The 22,784-nt window shown below is 42.6% G+C and overlaps 1 protein-coding gene across 2 annotated transcripts in view; it reads left to right on the top strand.

The window, feature by feature from the left end:
• The window catches only part of CDKL1 (cyclin dependent kinase like 1), a 59,962-nt gene that overhangs the window by 11,379 nt on the left and 25,799 nt on the right, over positions 1 to 22,784 (top strand). The gene's annotated exons all lie outside the window — the stretch shown is intronic.

Raw genomic sequence — 22,784 nt, 5'->3', positions numbered from 1 at the left:
TCTTGGGCCAAACATTGAACAGTGGTCAAACAGCCTTAAGGATGCAAGGGCAGAAAAATAGAGGGTCAAACAAACAAAACAGTTGCATAGGGAAAGACGCATACGTGGAAAGGCAGAGAGGTGGGACTTAATACCAAAGATAGGCACTGTAGGTGAAGGACTTCACACGGTCTATCCTGAGAGGTTCACTGCAGTAAACTGGGCAAATTACCATCCCAGGGATGAGAAGGCACTGTGGCAAATACATCTGACATGGTTCCCTGTTATGCAAAGAACTTATGAAGTGCTTAATTCCATGTGCTCTTGTGCCAGGGCCCCCGTTCCACCGAATGCTAACAGAGTACCGTGTAAATGCTCCCTAGTGTTAGGATCTAATTAGAGACTTCATAATTTTAAATTTTCTTTATGTTTATTTATTTTTGAGAGAGAGAGAGAGAGAGAGAGAGCACATGCATGAGCCAGGGGGGACAAAGAGATGGGGGGACAGAGGGTCTGAGGCAGGCTCTATGCTGGCAGTACAGAGCCCAACAAGGGGCTCAAACCCAGGAACTGTGAGCTCATGACCTGAGCCAAAGTCGGACACTCAGCCGACTGAGCCACCCAGATGCCCTAGATATTTCATAATTTTTAAAGGCTTCTGTTCCCCTAGTATTAGTTGAAGGAATATTTTCCCAGTATTAGTTGAATAATATTCCACAACTCAATAGAAGTCTCATTGGGAAGTTCTGTGACATTTAGTGCTGCCGTTGCTAGTGTAGATGCCATTTCTAGGTTCCTTCTCTTCAGATTGTTTAATTGGCTTGTTGAAATGGATTTGTAACACATTTCTAGAAATTGCTTTAGCCATGTTCAAAATTCTCCGTTATGGTTTATGTGAGATTGCAAACTCAAATGTTTGTGGGCATCACACTGGAGACAAAGGATTGAAGCAGGCTGAATGTACGACAAGATAGAAAGTGGACTTGGGCAGACCAGAGACTTCATGGCTTGTAGGGTGTGTGGGTGGGTGGCTACCCCTCCACCCACAGAATGCAAGCCCAGGATGCTAGATTTTCAGAGTCTTTTTCTAAAAACCCCCAAATAATTTTATGTAAAATCTCTGGGTTTTTTTCCCCCCCACAATTCTTTGTTTTGAAAAAAAATTACAAAATACATATATAGAAGTAGAAAGAATAGTATAATGAATTCCTGCATTCCCTTAACTGGATTCATTAATTAGTTGTGAAAATTCTGCTTCATTTCCTTTCTGTCTCTGTCACACACACACACACACACACACACACACACACACACACACACCACACTTTTTTGGCTGAATCATTTCCTTAAGTATGCAGCATGAATCTGCTAGAATTCTTCTGTGTAACCACAATATGATTTCCACAATATGATTTATCATTGACTCAATACCATTATCTGACATACAGGCTGTGCTCAAATTTCTCATATTGTTCCAATAATAGTTATGTAGCTATAACTATATAACTGTAACTATAACTATACCTATATATTTAAATCCAGGATCTAATCAATGACCACACATTGCATTTAGTTATCATGTCTCTTTAGTCTCTCTTAATATTGGCATTTTTGAAGAGTGCAGACCAGTTTGAATGTGCTTCAACATAGATTGCCTGGCTATTTCCACTATAGGAGTGAGGATGGGTCTGTCACACCAGTTCTCAGCAGGAGAACACTAGTTCTCTACAGAGTATCAGTGTGTCCCATAACTGGTGCTCTCAGCTTTGCTCTCTTGGTCCTGATGGGTCTTCCATATTTCCTAACTGTAAAGAAACATCTTCTCCTTTACAGTTAATATGTAATCTGTGGGGAGATACGCTGAGACTCTTTGACCACCTTGTGCACCAACAACTTTCACCCAGTAATCTTTGCTTGAATAGATTATAATAAGAGTTATTTTAACAGGTGATTTTCTCTTTTTTAATATTTCTTTATTTTGAGAGAGAGAGAGAGAGAGAGAGAGAGAGAGAATGAATGAGAATGAGCAGGGCACAGGCAGAGAGAGAGCAAGAGAGAGAATCCCAAGCAAGCTCTGTGCTGACAGAGCAGAGCCTGATGTGGGGCTCAATTTCATGAACTGTGAGATTATGACCTGAGCCTAAATCAAGAGTTGGACGCTTAACAAACCGAGCCATCCAGGTGCCCCATAAAATGATGATTTTTAACAGTTCTTTCTACATTCATTATTTAACAGTTTTTCTGTTCAACAACAACAACAACAACAACAACAAAACAACCTTTCCTTCACATGCTACCCCTCCCACCACCTCATACACTCTTCAGTATCACTGTGAATTTGTGGATTTTTTTTTCTTCAGTTTGTTCCAAACCATCACTGTCATTCTTCTTTTTGATTCTCAAATTGTCACACGTTTGGCCCTGTGGGACTCTTTAGATCCCACTCCTCTGTCCTGAGAGATGCTACCATTCCTTGAATACTTTTTTAAAGTTTATTTATTTATTTTTTGAGAGAGGTGCCAGCACAAGTAGGGGAAGGGGCAGAGAGAGAAGAACCCCAAGAAGGCCCCATGCTGTCAGCGCAGAGCCCGACGTGGGGCTCGAACTCACAATACCATGAGATCATGACCTGAGCCAAAACCAAGAATCGGATGCTTAACCGACTGAGCCTCCCAGCCTCCCCTCCTTGAATATTTTTTTATTGTGTGTCATAACAAAATGTACCAGGCTCATCCTGCCCCAGGTGTGGAACCAGCCATTTTTCCAAGGAGCCGTGGTTCATTTCAGTATGAAATCTGACTTTAAAAATGTTGACAAGCAATTTTTTAAAATGTCGAACACCGTTCAGGCCAAACAGAACACATCTGCAGGTAACGTTTGACCCACAGATTCAGTTTTGGGCCTTTGGAATGTACAGCTTTCATTATATGCAGATGTTCTCAGTAGAGACTGGCAGATCTGGCCCTTCGATGTTCATTGCTAATACATAGATAGGTATTGGGGGTTCATGGAAACTGGTTGTCAATAGTGCGGAGGACAAAGCAGGGCATTCCCTTGCCCACAGTGATAGAAACCAAACAAATTCCCCTTATCATCATCTTTCCCTATTTGTTCAACAAGTGGAGACCTGTTTAATTTGAGTTTTACAAGATAACATACTACCTGCAAATAGTAACAGGCTGTTTTGTTTGTTTATTATAAGATGTTTTGGCTTAGCTCACAATTTGTTTATACAGAAAGATTGTATTTCTGCTGTGTAGTGAACTCCTAAGTAATAAAGCTGCTGTACAAATACTTCAAGAACAAAAGTAGCAGAAATCAACAGGCTGGCTCATTACCGTCATAGAGACACTTAGTTTATATGGAGATTAAGCACATGCCAATGTGTATCAGTCCCCTAAATGCTCCTACACACATCCTGCCTACACCTTACACTGTAGAAAATTAAAAAATATCACAGAGCAATAGGAGAAAATAAGCGATTTTAGAGTGCACATTGCTAAAAAAAAATGTAATTAAGCTATTACTTTCTTAGCTACTCAAATTGCTTTTATTTTCAGCAAATAAAAAATTTATAAGTAGACAGTCTGTGTTACATACAGTCATTATAGAACAGTGAAACCATACTAGGAGGTAGTACTTTTTTATACAGAATGGAAAATTTTTTTAATGGGCTAGGCTTGTCTTTCATTTCCGTTTAAATTTTTTTACTGTTTTACTTCACGTTTTTATTTGGCAGGATTGATGTCTTAGCCACAAATTTGCTTTCACAGGCATATGTTCTTGCTAATTATTAGCCTTCTTGATTACTTAGTAACTTTAAAAGCACTGTAGTAAAAACGCTATTGGATAGAATTGCCTGGTTGAAAACTTTGAACTCGATTCCTCTTTTTGTTTAGAAAGGTGACTTTCTAAACCGGTGGAAGCTATCAACCTGTGTATAAACCAAACAAATAATTTGTTTTTAACTATCAGTACATTGCTGCTTTAATTTTTGGCTATGCCATTGTTAACTTTCATTTTGACCCCATTTGTACTATTGCTTCTTTTCTGGAACTTTTCATATACTTTATTAGTCAACAAACCAAATCGAACATCCACTGTGCACATACTTAGACTGTGCTGGGAAGAATCCAGAAGAGATTTCATGACCAGCCTGGCATACACTGTTCTGTCCACGGTGTCTACAGGAAACTTAAAATAAATACACATCAAGCCCCTCCCCACCTCTCCACTTGTGATTCCAGCTTTTTCAATACTTTCCTGCTTCATATGTCACACCCTTTCCTTCTCTACTTGTCCCCAAAACAAAACATTAGCTAGGGTATCTACCGTGGCAGTTGGAAGAAATACGAGATGAAGACAGCTTTCCTTTAGCAAAAGCGTTAAAGAATGATTCCCCAGCCACACCGTGAGGGGTAAAGAATATTTTCCTCTTGGCTGGAGATGGTGGTAGTAATTAAATAGCCTTTTATTTTATTTTATTTTATTTTATTTAAAAACATTTTTTTAAATTTATTTTTGAGACAGAGAGAGACAGAGCATGAATGGGGGAGGGCAGAGAGAGAGGGAGACACAGAATCGGAAGCAGGCTCCAGGCTCTGAGCCATCAGCCCAGAGCCCGACGCGGGGCTCGAACTCATGGACTGTGAGATCGTGACCTGAGCTGAAGTCGGCCGCTTAACCGACTGAGCCACCCAGGCGCCCCTAAATAGCCTTTTAAAGAATGAAAATAGCTTTTTTCCCCCCAAAGGTGATGTATTGACTCTCTGAAACTAACTTCAAATTATTTATTTTGGTTTTATAATACAGTGAAGACACATAAATCTTTTTATTTTTTAAAATTTAATTTAATTTTACTTTTTAAAGTTTATTTTACTTATTTTGAGAGAAAGAGAAAGAGAGGGAACATGGGTAGCACAGAGAGAGGGAGAGAGACAATCCTAGGCAGGCTGTGCACAGTCAGCGCACAGCTTGATGTGGGGCTCGAACTCACAAACCATGAGATCATGACCTGAACCAAAATCAAGAGCCAGATGCTTAACCAACTGAGACACCCAGGCACCCCTAAATCTTTTTAAAACCATTTGTATGATGAAGTAATATATGCTCATGTAAGAAAAAACTGAAGGTATAGAAGAATGTAAAGTGAAAAGGAAATTGACTTTACCCTCTCTCTCTGGCATTACCCCAGAGGATTTCTGTGCTTGCACAACGACATATATTTCTTTTTAAAAAATACATACAAATACTATCATATAGTATATACATTCTGTAATTTCTGTTTTACACTTAACACTGTATCTTGGACATCTTTCCAAGTCAACACATATGGATATGCTTTATTCTTTTTAACAACTGCATATTGTTTTATCATTTGAATGCAATATAAAGTCCTATAGTTTATTTAACTAATCACCTCTTAATAGACATTCAGTCAATAATGTAAACATAGAGCTCTGCAAATTTGAGAGAATATTGGGAATAGGAAGCATGATTTCCACAAGTAGATCATTAGGAGTGATGATAGAGAGTCCAGTCCTATTTCTGCTCCTGGTTCCCAGACCCACTGGGAATTAGCCAGAGTGGATCAGCCACTGAAGACACAGCACCATGTGGGTCAGTGCAGATACCCCTGAAGGGCTGAGGTACGAATTCCATCTTCCATTAGGCTGGTTAGTTGTAGTTGATGAGGTATATAGTAGAACTAGTGGATCCCATGGCCATGTGCTGTCATGTCTCCTTTGCTATAAAAATGGGCCTCTTGGTCTGATGTTATGTGAATTTCCATGCCAGCAAGGCAGGCATTCTCTAAGCCCTTGGATTGTGGTGTAGGAAGGAAAGGCAAAACTCGTCTCTAAAGTTAGTATTGGGGAGGGGGGGGGGGGCGCCTGGTTGGCTCAGTCAGTTGAATGTCCAACTTCGGCTCAGGACATGATCTTACATTTGTGGGTTCAAACCCTGCATCAGGCTCTGTGCTCACAGCTCAGAGCCTGGAGCCTGCTTTGGATTCTGTGTCTCCCTCTCTCTCTGATCCTACCTCACTTGCACTCTGTCTCTCTTTGTCTCTCAAAAAATAAAATAAAACATTAAAAACATTTTTTTTTTAAGTTAGTATCAGGGCACCTGGGTGGCTAAGTCAGTTAAGCGTCGGACTTCAGCTCAGGTCATGATCTCATGGTTTGTGAGTTTGAGCCCCACTGTCAGCAAGGAGTCTGGAGCCTGCTTCAGATTCTGTCTCCCCTTCTGTCTCTGGCCCTCCCCCACTCACGCTCTGTCTCTCTCTGTCTCTCAAAAATAAAATAAACAAAAATAAATAAAATATTAAAGCTAGTATCAATTCCAGTGAGGACAAATCACTATCCCTTCCACATAGCAGCCGCTGTCCTTAAAGGACAGTGCACCTCTGCGCCTCAGTATCAGTCGTTGCTGCTGTCAGGTTGGGTAACTCAGTAGCAGCAGTAGCCAGATCAGCCTTGCAGAGAGGGGGCCGTGCTTTGGGGCCATGCATAACCACCATTTCTGCAGCCATGACCACTGTGTTCATGGGCCAGTTACACAGGCACTGGGGTGGCCAAGAACAGAGCAGGCTCACCCCCACCAGAAAGACATCTGCCAGGTTTCTCAGTGAGTATTCTGTAGTAGATGCTCTCTGATGGGCATTAGTGTGAAGCCCAAAGATCCTCAAGCTCTGTGCTCACTCCCACAAGTGCAATTTATGCCTCTTCTCCAAATGACCTTTCAGCCTTGTCCCTTCCAGACTCTTAGTCAACTAGAAAGCTATTTGCCTCTACCCATGGGTCCATATATATCTCAGGTCCTTTCTACCTTCATACAAAGTGAGCCATCGAGTGCACCACTTGAAGCTATGTTCGGTGGAAGGATACCCTTTCACCATTGTCCTTCAAGGCCCCTCCTGGTGGCAGTTCATTTTCAGCTAGGGCCGGCATAATGAGCTGAGCCATCTGTGAGTTGGACTTGAGGTTTTTCTCCTCCATTGCCTGGAAACTCCCATTAAACCATATGTGTACGTTGAAGGAGAGGTGACAGTACAATAAAATAGATGGCATGGGAGAGTTGACCACCTCTTTTTGTCTTGCCTGTTTCCTCCAGACCTGCTTGAGCCTGATCACACATGTATCGTTGTCACAGCATAGAGTACTGCTGCTGCCTCCGTGCAATCTTATGACATGGGTCTCTGCCAGAGCGGGCAGCTCTGGCAGCTCTTGGGCACATAATCACTCGATGTCTCGTGGTCAGGTGCTCAGTCTCCATTAGGGCTCGTGACACACCAGAGGCTAGACAGCACTAGCGTGATTGGATATACTGACTCACGTCTATGGCCACAGTGCCCTGAACACACCTGATCTTGTCTGGATGTACTGACTCATATGATCTGAGTGGTACGGTAGCTTTGATGTGCTGTAAAGTTCTATCTTGGGTCCTACTCAGTATTGGCAGCCTTCCTGATTACCTGGTAAATGAGAGCAGTATTCCCAAGAGCTAGTCCGTGGTGCACATGTTTAAGATATGCTGCCTCCCAAATCTAAAGAGACCCACCTAGTGTAATGCCTTGTTTTAGTGGTGGGCAATACAAGGTGCAACAATTTGTCCTTTAGAGTGGATGTCTCAGCATGCCCCAGGCCTTTGGACCCCTAGAACGTTAACCCATGACATACCCATGAACGTTTCTGCCACCCTCTGGCATTAATTGGGCATTCAGAATACTTGTCATTTCCTGCTCACCAGAAGGTCCATTTAACTTGAAGTCATGAATACGGTAGACCAGCATGATATTCTGTGGAATGTCAAGGTGATCGAAGTCCCTTTAGACTCTATTGTAACACAGAGCAGAAGAGTTAACCTAGGCCTTGGGCAAAATAGTGAATGTGGACTGCTGTCTGTTCCACAATAAATGCTTTTGATCCTGCTTACTGATAGGGATTGGGAAGAATACACTTATCAGATCAATGATGAATGCATGATCTGATGAATTGCATGTCAGGTGCCAGAGACTGTGTAGATCTCTTCCAGGAGGGATACCACGTCTGGCCCAGCACCTGCATTTGGAGGTATGACTTGGTTGAGTTTATAGTAGTCTACCAGGTGAATTGAGTGGGATTATGATGTGGACTGCCACCCCTGCATCCTTTACGTCTTTGATGGTGCTAATCCATCATTTCCTTTTGGGATGTGGTTTGTTCCGATTTCCTCTTTTGGCCAGGATTGGGTTGGGGAGTGTGTGCAATTTCAAGGCCTTCTCTTTGGCCCTTTCTGCTGTATTGCCTCTTACTCCCAACTGGTGTGAAGGTTTGTGAACTACTAGTGTATTCATCCTTATTATGCACTTGGAAGTGGAGGAAATAACCTCAAGGGCAGAACTGTGGACCCAATAGGCCCCACTGTGAGCCATTACTCGAAGCTGGGGCCATGACAGCATTTTGGATCCCCAGATGTCAGTGCCAGCTCAGACTTTGCAGCTAGCCACAGCCCTTGAAAGGTCTGAGTATTTCCCTTTCCCCTGTTACTCTGGTAAACAGCCACAGATCCCTTTGGGAAAGGATTGAGAAGTACTTGTGGTGGCATTGCAGGATCCCTCGGCACGGGACTCAATCAACAGCACTTTGGTACACACCGACTTAGATCTAGAAACTGGGTGAGAAACTGTAGTTTTCCATTCTGACGGGCAACCTTCTGTTTGTCATTTCTCAATTGTTTCTGGTAACACAAGTCAAGTAACACACCTGCCAGCCGCTCTTCTATTTCACGTATAAGAACACCATGGTGAGTTTTTATCTGGGCATCAGCACAGATTTCTGGGAAATACGGCATCGGGCCTCGCTTCCCATAATGGTACCAGAGGGCCTAGTTCCATGGGAGCATCTCCAGCTGTGAGAGGACGGCTGCCACTGAGCTTCTCAAAGATACCAGTGACCTCCTTCCCTGTGCCTTCTATACTGCGTTAGTGGAGGAAGGAAAGACTGTCTCCAGGTGTCCTTGTCAGGAAATAAGTCCCAAGTCACAGGACAGTGCTCCCATATCAGTGAATTTCTCTCTCCAGCTTTATATGTCACCACTGCCATGGTCGAAGGCCCCAAGAGTTCTGCCGTACTTACCAGTCAGGTCTTGTAATGCTTTCAGTTATTTCCTCCTGGACCAAGAGCCACCTTGCCCTGCTTGAGCTCTGCTCCAACTGCATCCTAGTTACACAGGTCTGTGGCCCTGGGAAGAGTGGGGATAGAGTCTAAGGAGGACATGCATCATCCTCCCAAGAAGACACCTGCCTCAGTGATATTTCTGGTATTCCCACAGTCTCTGTATGAGAGGAAATGTTTCACCTTTGGCAAAAGACCAGAAGCTGTTTCTCCCAGCCCAGAGGGTTCAGGGCAATTTGAGAATTTAAGATTCTCAGGCTCATTACCCTAAGTGTCTCTATTCCAGATCTCAGGGCCCCTCTCTTTTCTCACCAGAGCCTTGCCTTTGGCATAAGAGACCCATTGAAGCTGTACATTGTCTCCTTTGTATCTCTGCTGTTCTTAAGTCCTAAGCCTGATTTTAGCACCATCTGTCCTGTGTCCGCAGGAGATAAATGTCTCTTTAAATACTACATAGAGGCCTTCTGATTCTCACAGTTTGCTGGTGGCTAACCCAAACCTGTCATTTTCTCTTTTTTTTCCTTCAACGACCTGAAGGTGTTAACAAAAGCCAGCTCTCTCAATAACCCTGTAATTACCGTTAGCCCATACCACTCACGAGCCGCTGCTATTGTATGAGCCAACCGCACTGCCTTCAAAACCACTCCTGACAACAGCCTTACTAATTATGTTGAGGCAGTTCCCCAGGGCTTCCTCTCACCTCACTTACCACCAGCAGTGGGGTCCTTGTTGCCATCTGCCTGGTGATGGATCCAGTTCCAGAATCCCATTCTGAAGATCCGCTAGCTACGGCCACTTCTAGTACCAACCATCTCAGCCTGTGCACCTCCTATAAAGTCAAGTCTGAGATAAGGGATTGCACATTCGTAGTTTATCTGGGGGAAGTAATACCAGGGAGCAGGAGTAAGGGACAGGGGAGAGGGAAATGGGGAAGGAGGGAAAAGCAATGAAAGAGACAACAGGGACTCAACCTGCCAGGTCTCTGTAAGGAGCCAGAGGACCGAAGAGATAAGCATATACCTACCACTTCCTGTCCCCCTTGGTCAAGGGTTCCCCCATGGAGGACTGAAAAGGTAAGCATATACCTACCACTTCCTGTCCCCCTTGGTCAAGGGTTCCCCCATGGAGGACTGAAGAGGTAAGCATATACCTACCACTTCCTGTCCCCCTTGGTCAAGGGTTCCCCCATGGAGTGTTAACTGCTGCAAGTTTGAGTCACCCACCAGCATCCTGTACCTCAGCACCCCAGAAGCCCTGGGGCAGAAGGCAAAAGATACAGCATGTAGCTGAGATGAGGGCCTGTTGGATACATCCACATGAAGCTGGTTGCTGCGGCAACAGTTAAATTAAAAGATGGGCTGACACTGACCTTGCTGTTCGAAATACTCCAGGCAGGAGTGAGACCCTTTGGAATGGTAGATCCTTCTGCCTGGAACATTTTTCTGGCCATCTCCATGGCTTGTACCTTCTTCAGATCTTTTTTAATTTGTCACCTTTGCCCTGAAGTCTTCCCTGATCACCCTGTTTTAAATTGTACCCCCCACCATGCTACTACTGTGCCCCATACCTTCTTTCTTTCTTTCCGTAAAATTTATCACCATCCAGGGTACTCAACTATAAGCTCCCTGAGAGCAGAGATTTTTCTTAGCCATGTTAAGTATGGTAATCTCAGAGCTTACAGTAATGTCCAGCACAAAGTAGGGCTCAACATAGGTTTTTGAGTAATAATATATAAAAATGAATATATGAAAATAGAACTTTTTCATATTTTTGGATTACTTCCTATTTTCATACATATTTTTAAAATTTTTATTACTGAAGTATAGTTGAAATACCATGTTATATTAGTTACAGGTGCACAATGTAGTGATTCAACAATTCCATACATGACTCAGTGCTCACCATGATAAGTATAGTCACCATCTGTCACCATATAATGTTTTTACAGTCTTATTGACTGTCTTCCTTCTGCTGTAATTTTCATCCTGTGACTTATGTATTTTATAACTGGAAGTTTGTACCTCCTAATCCCCTTCACCTATTTCTCACATCTCCCCCACCCTATTTGTATACATACATATATATATGTAAATAATATACATTAATATATAATATACAATATTATACATAAATATATATATTTAAATTATGAGTGGGGGAGGGGCAGTGAAAGAGGAAAAGAGAATCCCAAGCTCCACATGGACAGCACAAAGCCCAGTGTGGGACTTGAATGCACAAACTGTGAGATCATGACCTGAGCCACCTAGCTGCCCCAATTTTTTTTTTCAGTTTATTTATTTTTGAGAGAGAGAGTGCAGGAAAGGGGTAGAGAGAGAGAGAGACGGAGAAAGAGAATCCAAAGCAGGCTCTGCACTGGGATCGTAGAGCCTGACACAGGGTTTGAACCCACAAACCTGAGCAGAAACCATGAGTCAGACGTTCAACCGACTGAACCACCCAGGTGCATGTAGGTGCCCCTATTTTTATATATTTTTAATAAAATTATTCAGTAGTTTCTATTTTCATATGTTTTTATAAAATCACTCAGTGACTTGCCTTCTTTATTCAACATTACATCATTGTCATTGGGCCAGTAGATAGACCCATGTTAATTTTGTTCTTTTTAACCATTACAAAGTATTCAGTATTTCATGCTTTGAATGTACCACAATTTATTTTACCATCCTCTTTAATAAAAGAGGTTGGTGTTGTTTTAATTTTTTGCTTTTACAAATAATGCTGCAATAAATACCCCTGTACATACATTTTTATACAATGGGCTTTTATTTATGTAAGGTATATTTCTGGAAGTGGTGTTCTGGGTAAGATAGGTGATGTGCGTGTATTTCCATAAACTTTATTTTTTAGAACAGTTTTAGATTTCCAGAAAAATTGAGATGATCATGCAGAGAGTATCTACATAAATTACTTGGAATTCCTGTACATAGACTTACTTATTCTCCCCTAATCATTCATTCATTCACTCATTCAATCAGTCATTTATTTATGTTAGTAGAGACTCATGGATATTTGTGTCACTATGACATATCCCCATCAATGAAGTGTTAGTGTTTGTTTTGTCCTAGCACTTTCCTTGATGGCACTATAAGATGCCCCAGCCTCATCTTGTATTTCTCCTGCCTTACCTAGAATCATCCATTTTCTCTGAGGAACTCTGGTTCCTTCTGCTGGAGAATGAATGGTATTAGAAACCAAGACCTGGGCTCCATGTGTACTTCTTGCTGCTAGGGTGTGGTTGCTTCTAGGCTCTCTCAGCTGACAGAGCAAGGAAATATGTGTGTGTATACTAACCTGTGCGTATAGATACCTATAGTTATTCCTGTATGTAACCACCTGTATCTATACTAACCTAAACATGAGTTCCTGCTGATGTCTCCAACTCTAACCCATGGATGGAGCAGATCATGGATTACACTAGCCTCTTCTCCTTGCTTATCATTAACCCTGTGCTAACAGAGGAAACAGGTTTTCATTATCCAGCATTCATTTACTTGTTTAATTCAGTGATAATGTTATTACAATTGTCAATTCCGGGGTGCCTGGGTGGCTCAGTGGGTTAAGCGCCTGACTCTTGATTTCGGCTCAGGTCATGATCTCACAGTTCATGACATGGAGCTCTGCGGTTGGCCTTTTGGCTTTGCCCTGACAGTGTGGAGCCTGCTTGGGATATTCTCTCTCTCTCTCTCTCTCTCTCTCTCTCTCTCTCTCTCTCTCTCTCCCTCTGCCCCTCCCCTACTGGCTCGCACATATGCACTCTCTCTCTCAGTATAAATAAACATAAAAAAAAAAAAAAACAGAATTGTCAATTCCTATTCCCCTGAGAAACAACTTTATCACTAAGAGTACCTTATTGATACTTTTATGTGTAGTTCCTTTTGCCTTTAGTCTTATAGACTCTAACCACTTCCAAAGTTACTCCCCTCGCCCCCACCCCCGCTGCCACTGAAGTTGTTTCATACATTAGTAATACGGGTAGATTTTTTTGTTATTAGATTCTGCATTCTAACATAGGATTCCCCAACCTCCTAAATGATTTTTTAAAATTTGCATACATTAAGGTTCACTCTTGGTGCCGTAACATTCTGTGGGTTTGGACAAATGCATAATGTCACATATCTTCCAATACAGTATCATGCAGAATAATTTTACTGACCTAAAAATCCTGTTTCACCTTGTATTTCCTCCCATGTCCCCTGAACTCCTGGCAATCACTGATCTTTTTACTGTCTCCATAGTTTTGCTTTTGCTGGAATGTCATATAATTGGAATCATACAATATGTAGTCTTTCCAGACTGGCTTCTTTCACTTAATATGCATTTAAATTTTATACATGTCTTGTCATGACTTGATAGCTCATTTCTTTTTATCTCTGATGAATATCCCGCTCCACTGTGGATAGAGCACAATCTTTTATCCTTTTGCCTATAGGAAGACCATTTGCTTCCAATTTATGGTGATTATAAATAAAGCCATTATAAACATTTGTGTGTTTTTTAAAAAATTTTTATTTTAGAGAAAAAGAGAGAGTGCACACACATGCATGAACTGAGGTGGGGAGGGGCAGAGGGAGAGAAAGGGAGAATCCTAAGCAGGCTTCCACTCTGCATGGAGCCCCACATGGAGCTCAATCCCACGACCCTGGGATCATGACCTGAGCTGAAATGAAGAGTTGGATGCTCAACCGACTGAGGCACCCGGGTCCCCCTGTGTGCAGCTTTTTATGTGACATAAATTTTCAAATGATTTGGGTAAATACCTAGGGGTGTGACTGCTGAATCATATAGTACAACTATGTTTAGCTTTGTGAGAAACTACCAAACTGGCTTCCAAAGTGGCTGCCCCATCTTGCATTCCCACCAGCAGTGAATGAGAGTTCTGTTGCTCAGTATTGTCATCAGTATTTGGTGTCCTCAGCTGTTTTTGGATTTTAACCATTCTAATAGGTGTGTAATGGTAGCTCATTATTTTTTTATTTATTTTTAAATTTTTAAAAATATTTTAAAAAATGTTTTACATTCATTTATTTTTGAGAGAGACAGATCATGAGTGGGGGAGGGGCAGTGAGAGAGAGAGAGAGAGAGAGAGAGAGAGAGACAGAATCCGAAGCAGTCTGCAGGTTCTGAGCAGTCAGTACAGAGCCTGACGTGGGGCTCAAACCCACAAACCGTGAGATCATGACCTGAGCCAAAGTCAGACGCTCAATGGACTGAGCCACCCAGGCACCCCAATGTTTGTTTGTTTGTTTGTTTATTTATTTATTTATTTATTTATTTTTTCAACTTTTTTTTAATTTCTTTTTGGGACAGAGAGAGACAGAGCATGAATGGGGGAGGGGCAGAGAGAGAGGGAGACACAGAATCAGAAGCAGGCTCCAGGCTCCAAGCCATCAGCCCAGAGCCTGATGCAGGGCTCAAACTCACGGACCGCGAGATTGTGACCTGGCTGAAGTCGGACGCTTAACCGACTGTGCCACCCAGGTGCCCCTGTTTATTTATTTTTGAGAGAGAGAGAGAGAGAGTGAGTGAGTCGGGGGAGGGGCGGAGAAGAGAGAGGGAAACACAGAATCTGAAGCAGCCTCCAGGCTCCAAGCTGTCAGCACAGAACCTGACACAGGGCTCAAACTCATGGACCTTGAGATCATGACCTGAGCTGAAGTTGGATGCTTAACCCACTGAGCCACCCAGGCACTCCGGTGTCTCATTATTTTTGTGATTTGCAATTCCCCAGTGAAAAAATATGTTGATCATCTTTTCATATGCTTATTTCCCATCTGTATCTCTTCTTTGGTGAGGTATCTGCTCAGATCTTTTGCCCATGTGTTTTGGGTATATTGTTTTAATAAATACTGCTAGTAACTTTTCCAAAAAGTCTAATCAACCAAGTATGAGAAGATCTGTTTCCCTATATCCTTGGAAGCACTGGATGTTAGGAGTTTGTGAAATGTTTACCTGTTAGGAACCTGAGTCGCCTTACCTTGTTGCTCTGATTTGCCTTTCTCTGACTACTAGTGAGATTGAGTATCTTTCCATGTCTCTTGGATCATTTGTATTTCCTCTTCTGTGTATTACCTACTTATATCTTTTGCCCATTTCCCCACATAGGTGTCTTTTTCTTCATAATACATGAAGTATCTTTGTAATAGAAGGGCTATCACCCTTTATTTGTCATAACACACATTTCCCTGCCAATTATGTGTCTTTTGACATCGTCTCAAGTGTTTTTGTTTTTGTTTATTGTGGTAAGTTACACAGAACATAAATTTTACCATTTTAACCATTTTTAAGTGTCTAGTCCAGTGATGTTAGGGCATTCACAGCGGCATGCAGCCATCACCACCGTCATCTCCAGAACTTTTGCCATCTTCCTAACATTATTTTATTCTCCTGTAGCCAAACTTACCTATCTTTCATTTTTTCTTCTAGATTGTTTTTTCAGGATGCTTTCTTCCATTCTAAAGTCATAGGAAGTTTCTCCTAAAATTTTTTCTAGTATTTCTAGTATCTCATACCAAAATTTTTAACATATCCGGAAGTTATATATAGGGTGGTAAGGTATGATTTTAATTTTCCTAAGGAGTAGCCAGTTTTCCCAGAATCAATTTTAAATAAAGCACATTTTTTTCAACTGTAGTGAAGTACTGCCTTGGTCATATGTTAATTTCCCTTCAATTCTTGGATTTAATTCTAGACCCTGTACTTCTTCTGTTTGTTCATTTCTTAGTCAATAGCCTACTGGCCTGTTAATGCTGCTGCTGCTGCTGCTGGTGGTAATGATTATAGGCACTTTTTAAAAGTTTTTATTTTTTAAAAAAGTTTTATTTATTTTGAGAGAGAAAATGGGAGTGTGAGTGAGCACATGTGGGAGGGACAGAGAGGGAATCCCAAACACACTCCCCACTGTCGGCGCAGAGCCTTGTGTGAGGCTCCAACTCACAAAACACGAGATCATGACCTGAGCCAAAATCAAGATTCGGACACTCAACTGACTGAGATACCCAAGTGCCCCTATAAGCACTACATTGAAAATGTTGCCATCTGATAGAGCAAGTTGCCCCATTTTTCCTTGGTGGTTAAAAAAATTTTTTTTTGTTAATGTTTATTTTTGAGAGAAAGAGAGACAGAGCATGAGTTGGGGAGGGGCAGAGAGAGAGGGAGACACAGAATCTGAGGCAGGCTCCAGGCTCTGAGCTGTCAGCAGAGAGCCTGACATGGGGCTTGAACCCATGAATCATGAGATCATGACCTGAGCCAAAGTCAGATGCTTAACCAACTGAGCCATCCTGGTTCCCCTCCTTGGTGGTTTTAAAACAGTTACAGTTCTGTATGAAGGTAAAAGGCATTTTATCTAGTTCAAAAACATTTTTTTTTTAATTCTGATTCGAACTGCCTTATATCTACATATTAGTTTTAGAACACCTTTTTATGATATTCATTCTTGAATGGTATCATTTTATTAGGACCATACCTGTGCTTCCAAAGTTCTTAAATGGGGTTAAGGTGAAGTTTAAAGCTTTCTTTTTGAATCAAAAGCAAATTCAGTACTGCTGCTATTAACTCTTGCCTTGTGATTTATTTGAGAGCATTCATCTCAGAAAGAACAGGAGGAAATATGAAGAACTTGATTTTTCTCAGCTTCTTAGTTGGACAAGCTCTAAACCTTGCTGGATCTCAAGTGGTTGACAGTGTTATAATATGCTGATCTGGGAATCCTTGGGAAGTACTCAAGGCTAATTATTATAAAGGAGAGGGAGGCATCACTTTTCTCCATTCTGTGTGAATGTTAACTGATGGAAGATCCCTGCAAAGACTTAGAGTCAAGTTCAAGAATTGTAAAGGCCTATAAAAACATATTACTAAGATAGCTCCCACTTTCTCCAATTTAATCTCTCTTATTATTTACCACAGTTGTGGGAGAAGAATGCTTTAGAAAGGAAAACAGGATATGATCCTTGAGAAAATGACAAAATCCTTTTTGTCTAAAGCAAAGACAGGATAAATATTCCCCCTCTCCCCACAAAGAATGAGAATCCTTGACAGTTGAAGGAAAGGAGAACCCACAGATGTAACATGCACTGGTCATTCCAGAAACATGCAGCCATTATTGAGGACTCCCTAGGGTGGAGGTCACACACTGACTACCTGCCGGGGCCAGACAGATGTGAGAGCAACGCTTGACTTCTGCAAATAAATACACTTTTTCTTATTTGCCTTGAAATATGCAGCCATTTCTGTTGCTTGTCCGTTTTCCCACTTTTGATAGAAACATGGGTACATTAAATATCTCCCTTTTAACTCACGTGAGAAAATCAATGATGTAAGAGTGATGAGATTGGGGCGCCTGGGTGGCGCAGTCGGTTAAGCGTCCGACTTCAGCCAGGTCACGATCTCGCGGTCCGTGAGTTCGAGCCCCGCGTCGGGCTCTGGGCTGATGGCTCAGAGCCTGGAGCCTGTTTCCGATTCTGTGTCTCCCTCTCTCTCTGCCCCTCCCCCGTTCATGCTCTGTCTCTCTCTGTCCCAAAAATAAATAAACGTTGAAAAAAAAAATTTAAAAAAAAAAGAGTGATGAGAAAGGACTACTTTCACTTGGCCTTAGTGTCGGGGAGTGGTAGGGATGGGTGGGGACTGTGGGGAACTGAAGCCCACAGGCCTTATCTACAGTGAACAGCTGCCTCCTGGCCCCAGCTCACTGATGCCACAGATACTGCAGGCCCAGTTGTGCTAGATCATCATCATTTTCCAGAGGATCCTGGTAACCAGGGTTTTAAAGTAACATCTCCTGATCTGAAATGTTGGCAACTAGCACAAAATGCTTCACAGTGCTGGGAAACCTGGGTGGCTTAGTTGGTTCAGTGTCCAACTTCAGCTCAGGTCATGATCTTCTCGTTCGTGGGTTCGAGCCCCATATTGAGTTCTGCGCTGGCAGTGTGGAGCCTGCTTGGGATTCTCCCTCTGTCTCCCTCTCTCTCTCTGCCCCTCCCCTGCTTGCATGCATGTGCATGCATTCTCTCTCAAAATAAATAAATAAAACTTAAAAAAAAAAAGACCACCCCTGAGGTTTTGACTTCATACACTCATAAATAGGAAGCAATTAGAACTAAAAGAGCCCTGAACTACATCTTGGTAGTAGATATGGCAGTTGAACCTGTTTTATTAAGATTATTTGTATGTATAAATAACCATGCCGAATAAGCCTATGAACAGTCCATCCGTCATGTTGCCTACTTCTCATCTAATTCCTCTGCATGTCTCTGAAGAAGCGCATTCAGTATTGAAGCAGAAGTACTCGAACCTTTGTGAACACAAACATTCACAATATTGGGGCTGTCATTGAACCCTCCAGGTTACCAACTGCAAATGGGTTTCAGGATTAGAGAGGTCCCCCTGAGTTCTGCTCCTGGGGTAAGGGGAAGTCAGCAAAGAGAGAGGGGTAAGGTTCTTTGAGAAGCTAAATCCATACAACCTTGCTTCTGGTCTCAGCCCAGCACTGACACAGCTTCCGGGGAGGTCACACAGCCCAGCCTGCCTGGGGAAGCCCGCAGGAAGCCTCTCAGGCCTCTCCCCACTCCACCTTACAGCAGCCTCCATCACCGCCGACCACTTCTTCCTTCCATGATATGCCCATCCCTCTGCTGTCTTCTCTCTTATCTTGGGAGGTCTTCTTCCCTTTCTCCTTGCTTCCTCCTCAGCCACCACACATCTAGTGCTGAGGTTCTGTGGGCCTCTGCCTTTCTCACCTGCTCTTCTAAGAAATTGCATCTACCCGTGGCTTTCCTTACCTTCCTGCTGACTCCCTAGCTTTTATCTCCAGCTCCAACTCCAGCCAACCTGACAACTCTACTTTGGTATCTCAGAGTCCCCACCAACCTGCCCAAAACAGCAGTTTCTTCCCCTTAAAACCTGCTCCTCCTCTCTGTGACAGCACCACCATCTGCCCCGTTATACAAAACTTTGGTCCTTCTTAACAGCTCCCTCTCCCTTGTCCCTCACCTCCAGCCCATCACCTCATCCTGAATATTCTAATACCAAACAGTGCCTTTCTCACCATCTCCCTGCCTCTGCCGGGTCCAAGCTGTCATCATCTCTCAGCTGACAACAGGCTCGTCACTGGTCTCCTTTCACCATATTGCCTCCTCCAAGCCATTCTGTATCTAACCACTATAGTGAGCTTTAAAAAACCCACATGGTATTATTATATTACATCTTGCTAAAACTCCTTCCAGTAACTTTCCATCACACTTAGGATAAAGTATAAATTTCTTAGCATGGCCCTCAAGGTCGTACAGGACTCCGCTTCTGTCTGTCAAACTGGCCTTGGTTCCATGCACTTGACCCTCAAGCCACACTGTCTTTCAGTTCTGTAAGTGGCCTAATCCCCTTCTGGCCAGGGCCAGTCCTCTGCCTGGAAAGCTGCCTCTACCACCCCTCCTGACTTTGGTCTAGTCAGACCTTTCTCTCCCTCCAGGACTCAGCTCAAGGCCACTTACTCAGGGACAGTTTCTCTGAGGTAGCCTAATCCCTTGTATATGTGGAGCTCTTCGTGACACTTCTTTGTTTAATGCCTGAGTCTCCTGTCCCCTTTGACCGGTGTGTCTCTAGTGCCTAGAACAGTGTCTGAGACGAAGCAGGTGCTCTGTGGATCTTTGTTGAATAAATGAACACAGCCAGGACAGGGAATGATTTTAAAATACCTGCTGCTCTGGAATGTTTTCTGATCACCCAGAATCCTGGCAACCTAGAGACCGTTAATAATTTAGTTTAAAGTATTTAATATTTAAAAGTCCCAGTCAGAATTTAGTCTTAGCGATCAATTTTTCTAAATTCAACTTGTTCTTAAAATAAGTGGAGAAACAATTTATTACCCATTTTCAGTTATATGCAGATTATCTCGTGGGGGGAGTTAGGAGAGACAGGTGGTTTAAAAGCCATATGACCTGTCTTGCTAGAAGCAATTTGATGATATATATCACAAATCTTAAATGTCTAAGTCCCTATCTGTTTGTCTATCTATATCTATAGATAAATTTATATGTAGCTATCTATATATAACTATAGATCTATATATATAGCTGGCCAGCGTATGGTAAAAAGTACTCTTATGCTCCTGACCTAGGTGTAAATATCTGTGATCCTTTTGGAAAGCAATTTGGCCATCTCTAGAGCCATAAAGCTGTATTTTTGGTGCTCTAGATAGTGTCTACCTAACTTCCTCAAGATCTTCCCTGGACCACCCACCATCCGCAAACTAGGCACCCTTGCCTTGCTTTTGGTGGCATTTATCATAGCTGTAATTACTTGTTCAGTATCTCCTTTCCCTCTTAGATTCTAGGCTCTTGGAGGGTAGGGGCATGACTCACTTTGTCTCTATGTCCTTAAGACTTTATCTCATGCACACTAAAATCAATAAGTAGATGTTGAATACTCTGAGTAGAGAAAATCATCCTACGTAAAAATAGATTTAACTCCAAATAATAATATCAACAGTTACCCTTCATGAAGAGGCTACTGTACTCAACTGACACTGTTGAGTGCTCCTTGTGTGGCATTATCACAGCAACCCTTGAGCTTCCTGCTCTCACTGATGGAGGTTGAGGCCTGAAGTGAATGTATTCAAAGTTAAGGTCAACCAGTGAGTAATTTGTTCACCAAAACCTTACTCACAACAGCCACAAATTGGAAAGAATCTACGTGTTATCTGAAGAGACTATCTTACAGTTACTAGCGTTTTGGCTTTTCAAAGGTGTATAGTAATAGACGGGTGTAGTATACGTTTGGTCCCCCTTGGTTCAGTGGATACTGTTGTAACAGTGCCCTTCACCTCTCACGGGGTACCCACGCTCGGGCTCCAGCACTACAGTGCCTGGTTAGTGCCCATTAGGTGCATCAGGGTTTGGGGGGAGGAAGCCAGACAGAGAAAGTGACATCCGGATGAAGGGAGTGTTCCAGAGAGAGAGCCAGGTGAGCAGGTCCTGAGAGGAAAGGGAGCACCAGCCTTCAAGGAAGTGAGTGATGTTCAGGGCCTTTGGGGGGAAGTTATGAGAGATGAGGCTGGAGACATAAGCAGAAGCCAAACTGAGAGGACCTTTGGGGTTTATCCTGAGGTAGCAGCACCCTGCCACACAATCCCTGCAGATGTGCCCATGACAAGGTGGGGGCACCAGTCTTGGTATCCAGAGAAGGTCTGGGTATTCATTTGGGTACAATTGATCTATCTGTACTTGTGCTTCAAAGGCTGGCTGGAGATATAAATGAGGACTGCATATCAAACATGGAAAATTAAAAGAATCTAAGATTTGAAGTCTGGACCTGTGGACAGCGATTTTTCAGAGCCTGAAAGAAAACCCCTGCTTTCTGCTAATTATGTCTTAATGCTACTGTTTCGGCCCTTTGAGCTGATTGTTTGCTGTTTGAGACATCTAAGTCCGTGCAGTTTTTTTTTTTTTTTTTTTTTTTTTAGTTCAAGACAGTAGTCAGATCTGCCCTACTCTGTCTGGAAAATGTTAGTTCAGGCCAAACGTTTTCAGGTATGTTAACATAAATAAGAGGTTTTATAGTTTGTAGGGCCCTCTGTTCTAAGGCCCGCCTGGGACTAATGGCCCTTAGAGTATCGTGGCTTTGTTTTACCAAGTGTAATATCTACGGGAAGAATTTCATATCTTGAAGATGGTTACAGAGGGATTTTACAAAGAAAGCGAGAAAATACCTGTCTCGTTTAGTATTTCCCTTGCTGGCTGCTTCTCTTCTCACTGCGCGTACAAATATCGCATGCAGTTCAAGATCTTCACTTTTTCTCCTTCTACCTTTTTTACCTTTTATGAAGTATCTGCTCATCCGTGATTAATACCTCTGGCTACCTCTTGAATCACCTGGAGAATTTTGAGAGAAAACAAGATGCTTGGCCCCTAAGACCAATTCAGTGTCTCTGGGCATGGGGCCTACACATCTGTGGTTTCAAAAGCCCCCTGTGAGCTGGTACAGGTTCTCCACTGCGGCATAAACTTAGTAGTTTCAAGCAAGAGTGATGTTTTATTTCTCACAATTCTGTGGCTTGGGAAGGGTTCCTTCAGTCGGTCTTGCCCGGTTCACTCAGGCAGCTGAATTTAAGTTGGCGGCGGCTAGGGAATGAGCTCAGCGAGGACACCTGGGCCTCTCTGCCTGAGGTACTTCATCCCGGGCTTCTTCAGGGCTGAGCCTTGTGCTTTGTTTTCTTGGACTTCTAGAATGAAGCGGCAGTAGTGTCCCCTGGCTTCTAGGACAGGCCTTAGGAAGCCTTATGGCTCCTTCTTTTGTTTCTTAGACCAGTGCCTGGAGGCCTTCATGTCCTGAAGAAAGTTAATCACTGTGTCTCCCTTCACAATTACTAGTTTGCCTAGTTGTAGTGCTTCAGATAGGATTATTGACAGAAGCGTCCAGGAAACTAAGTGCAAGGTTTATCTTTGGCAACACAACATTGATTCCCCACTTTTTTTTTTTTTCTCTACATGCGCACCTTCAGGCACATCATTTTTCTGTCTTAAAATGTTTCATCAAGCTAGGAAACATGATTTACTCCTTCTTTCACAAATAATTATCAAATGTCTATTATGCTTAACCGACTGAGCCACCCAGGCACCCCCCGTCTATTATGTGCAA

Source organism: Prionailurus viverrinus, chromosome B3 (genome assembly GCF_022837055.1).
Source record: "Prionailurus viverrinus isolate Anna chromosome B3, UM_Priviv_1.0, whole genome shotgun sequence".
Taxonomy (NCBI): Eukaryota; Metazoa; Chordata; class Mammalia; order Carnivora; family Felidae; genus Prionailurus; species Prionailurus viverrinus.
This window is presented reverse-complemented; position numbering and strand designations above follow the sequence as displayed.